Genomic DNA, 4,853 nt, shown 5'->3' with positions numbered 1-4,853 from the left:
AAAGGAGGGTGGGCTTTGGAAATGTTACTTATAGGTGTACTGGAGGAGATGGAGGAAAGTGGATTAGATGAAATTCCCCCAAAGGGTCTGGAGGCTCTCCCCGAGGGTCAGGTGGCTCCACCCAGCCAGGCAGCTTCACTCAGGGGCCAGGCAGCTCTTCCCTCCCAGGTTGCTCTCCCCATGGCCCATGCGGCTCACCCCAGAGGCCTGGCAGCTCTCAGCAGGGGCCAGGACTCACTGTCAACACGTGGATCCCCCCTGCCAGGCGACTCTCCCCAGGGGCTGCGAGGCTCCTTCTCTCTTTTGAGGTCCAGACTTTGCACTCTATCAGGGAACATACTTGAGGACAACATTTCTGGCTCCAGTGATACCATCATTACCTCCTTCCTCTCCAGCAAGTGGTATAATTGTAACTCAAAGTAGATATTATTATTTTCCCCTTCAACAAATGGGGAAGGAGCTTCCAGAGTGGTGAGCAGACTTACTCAAGGCAGTAGATCAAGGACTCAAAAGTAAGGCTGTCTGAAGGCTGATTGTGAGGTGGCAAGCTCCGCATGACACTCGGGCTGGCCATCTTTCTATTTCCTCTGCAAGCAAAATCTTGCTGAAGATTATTTTAAAAATGGCTAGGAAGGAATATCCATGCACCCTTGTATTCTGAAACAACAACAACAACAAAAATAATAAATCTGGTTTTCCTCAGTGAACTTCAGAATTTGAAAACATAAATGGAGCTCTTTAATGAGCTCCAGCCTTGAACTTGCCTTTGATGTAATTGAGAGTGGAGTACTGGTTCTAGAAGTAATAGCGTAGGCCATGGGTCCAATTAACAAGAAGTAGCATACTTAAGAAAGAAACAGAAGATAGTAACCAAAGGGTGGCTGCACTGTCTTTGAACTCTGGTATCAGTAGCTCTCTCAGTCCCTGAAGCTGTTAAACTTATTTCAGAGAGGGATTTTATGGTGTTCAACCCACAAGATTTAACTGCAAACTAAGAGAAATCTATGGCTTCCAGATATTTGTCTTCTTGAATATCAGACGTTGCTTTTGAAAGGACCTGTCCTCTAAGGTCTGTTGTTGTTAGGTGTCATCTCAACTCTTCCTAATGTCTCTATTGTAATATGTTGTTAGAGTTGAGTACGACTTATAGCAACCCTATGAACAACTGATCTGAACCCCGTCTTACCCTGTGACATCCTCACAATTTCTGAAATGTTCAAGCCCATTCCTGCAGTCACTGTGTAAATCTATCTCATAAGGGGTTTTCCTCTCCTTCACTGTCTCTCCACCTTCCAAAGCATATGTCCCTCTCCAATGAATAACCTATTCTAGCAATATGCCCAATGCATGTGAGATGAAGCCTCATAATCTTTGCCTCCAAGGAGCACTCTGAGTGCACCTTCTTGAACACCTACCTGTTTGTTTTTTTTTGGCAGTCCATGAGATATTCAGCACTCTTCTACAACACCACAGTGCAAAGGCATCAATCGTCCTTAGTCGTTGTCCAGCTCTCAGATGCATAACAAGCTACTGAAAAGACCATGGGATGAATTAGACACACCTTAGACCTCAAACCGACATCATTGCTCCTCAATAATTTGGAGAGGTCTCTGACTCTAGGCTTTGGCAGCACAATATATTTCCTGAGCTCCTAATACTGACACCAGCTATATAGATTGTGGTTCCAGTAAGATGAAGTCATTGACAGTCTCAATCCTTTCTCATTTCATAATGATGTTGTCTATCAGTCCAGTGGCAAGGATTTTCATTGTCTTGACATTAAGATATAATCCATATTGAAGACTTCAGTGTTTAACTTTCTGCAGCAATTGCTTTAAGTCCTCCTCACTTTCAGCAAACAAGGTTGCATCATCAGCATAACGAAAGTTATTGATGAGTCTTCCTCCCACTCTAATGCCACATCCTTCTTCATAGAGAATTCATCTTCATGAATCATTTTCTCAGCATACAAATTGAATAGGTATAGAGAAAGAATGTATCCTGATGCACAATCTTCCTGATTTTAAACCATACAGTGCTTTCTTGTTCCATTCAGATAACAGCTTCTTAGTCTAGGTGTAGATTTTCCATGAACAGAATTAATCGTTCTTGGATCCTCATTCTTTTCAATGTTAGGCATAGTTGTGATCCACCCAGTCAGATAACTTTACATAGTCAATAATGTACAAATAGACATTATTCTGGTATTCTTTGCTTTCAACTAGTATCCATGTGACATTAGCAATTATATACCTTGTGCGATGGTCTCTTCTAAATCCAACTTTAAAATCTGGCTATTCTCTATGTACTATTTTAGCCATTTTTAAGTGATCATCAATGTTTTGTTCATGTGATATTAATGATATTGCTTCATAGTTCCACATTCTTTTGAATCATCTTTCTCGGGAATGGGAACAAACATGGATCTCTTTCAGTCAGTTGCCCTCCAAATGTTCTCGCACAGACTGATGAGAATACCCAGGGTCATTGGAAACATTTCAATTGGTATCACACCGATGCCTGAATTAAGATTCCTAAATCTTCTAAATCCTGCTAACTTTCTCCCTATACCAGTAAAAGAGCTTTTATGTAACTGTCAGCAGGTGTTAGCTGAAAACTACCCTGCCAAAAAAGGACCTCTCCTCTGAAAAAGTTGAAAAATCCTGACTTAATTTTCTTTACTGATGGGAGCTCCTCTGTAACTCAGGGTAAAAGAAGGCCAGGGTATGTAGTGGTAGTGGTAGACTTGTCTGAGATTGTTGACAGCTGCACCCTGCTTTGGGAGTTACTGTCCAACTGATGACAGAACTAGTGGCCCTTACTAAAGTCCTGGAGCTGGTTCACAACAGGAAGGCAAACATTTATGCTCATTCCAAATATGCCTTTTTTATGAAACATTCAATTATAGCAAAGGAATGAAGATTCTTGACAGCACAAAGTTCTCCTATTATGTACCACCGTGAAATAGACTGTTTACAGCAGGCTCATGACTAAGGCCATCAGGTGGGAACTGATCCAATAATCGAGGGAAATTATAGGGCAGATGTTGATGCAAAAGCTGCCACTATGTGAAAGGATGCAAGCATACAAGTGGTGCTCCTATTAACAAACCACTATTAATGAAGCAGAGACCACAATATGTTGATGAAGAAAGATATCAGGCCATCTCTTGAGAAATTTAACCCAGAAAACCAAAAAGAACTGGCTTAAACTGCTACCCATAGCCTTAAAAAGAATGAAGAACACTCCACAAAACATTGGACTTAATTCTTATGAAATTTTATATCGATGGTCATTCCTAACTAATGATCTATTATTTGACACAGAAACCTCTGACTTGGAGCATTATGCCATCTTGTCCAAGTTTCAACATACTCTGAAGCAATTAGAGGAAATTACCCACCACTACCCCACACCCCTCCAGCAATAGACCAGACCTGTTTGCCCCTGTGGAAAAGCTCTCCCTACAATGTTTCCTTTTTAGCTCCACGAAGTTAAGGACTTTATCTTGTTATTCTGGCAGTGCATGATACACAACACCCACTTGAAGCTTTGGACCTCCTTGACAGAGAAGACACAATCTGAAGCTTCTGAGGATTCTCTCAGATATTCCTGTGAACCAAAATTCCTTTGAAACTACAGTCCAGAAAAGAGCAACAAGAAGGATAGTAATCCCATAGGTTATGTGGATAAAAATTCCCTGAAGTCTCCTTACTTCTAGGGACTAGTTATATTCTGTGTATTATTTCTTATTTTTTACTAACTTCCTCTTGCTCTTTACCACACTGCCCAGATTTTAATCTTCACTTTCTTGGAATCTGTAGACAAGATGCGCCCATTCTGGCCCTCTGTAATGTTGCTGGCACCAGTGGTCATCTATTCCCAATGGCATAAAAATTCCTGGTATCTAGTGATTAAGGGTGTCTGTGCTCAGTGGAGCTAACTTGATTGCTAAATTTGCCACCAACAGCCTCAGTTAAGTTTACTCTAGCTTTTAGAGAGACCTGCTAACTGGACAGAGATTGCCAAAATCAGACCTCAAAGAGCCTTAGATAATGCTCCCAACCCATTTCTGTTACTTTCTGGAAGAATAGGAAATCCCCAGTGGTGTTTCCAACCGAAAGCAGTTTGGCTACTAATTTCTCCACCCAGGAGAGGTTCCGTGCACTCCCAATCATATGGTAGTTGTAACAAAGGTAATTTGTTCCAGATTATGCATGTGGAAGTGCTGTAGCAATCAGAATGTTATATGCATTTTGAGAAGCAATAACCCACACCAGAAGTCTGAGATGGGACCTATTAGAATGACTCCCAGTAGAGCAATTGTACAATTATGGCTCTCCCTGAGAGAAAGATACACAACCACACTCTCCAACAATATTATACAGACCTATATTCTTCTTTTCTTCAAAATATAACTCAACACAATACTGGAGTGTCCTTTGGGAATGTTACCCTAGATGTGACCTCTTCTGTTCAATCATGCAGAATTGACTCTCCCAGACTAGCGGAATGATTTGAGTTTAAATTCTTCTCAGATACATGCTTCAGATTGGAGTCTATGTCTGCCTGAAGGAATGATATTTCTTGGATATGCTGCAGTGAAAAGAGGGTGGCAGATGCCAGAGAAGGGAGGAATCATTCACGCACATTCTACCCACAATAAGATAACACACATGAGCAGTTGATTGACCATGGTAACTTCTGTGAAAACATTGGAAAAGCCATTCCTTTGTTGGGAGAGGCAGAGATGGTCTATGTATGGATTCTAGTAGCTAAAGAATGTCAGCTTGCCAACTCCAGTGATTCACCAAGATAGAGGAAAACTACAAGGCTAATTGTAACTCTACAAA

The sequence above is a fragment of the Elephantulus edwardii genome, unplaced genomic scaffold (genome assembly GCF_000299155.1).
Source record: "Elephantulus edwardii isolate Elephantulus edwardi_28Jun2011 unplaced genomic scaffold, EleEdw1.0 scaffold00019, whole genome shotgun sequence".
Taxonomy (NCBI): domain Eukaryota; kingdom Metazoa; phylum Chordata; class Mammalia; order Macroscelidea; family Macroscelididae; genus Elephantulus; species Elephantulus edwardii.
Note: the sequence above shows the minus strand (reverse complement) of the source record.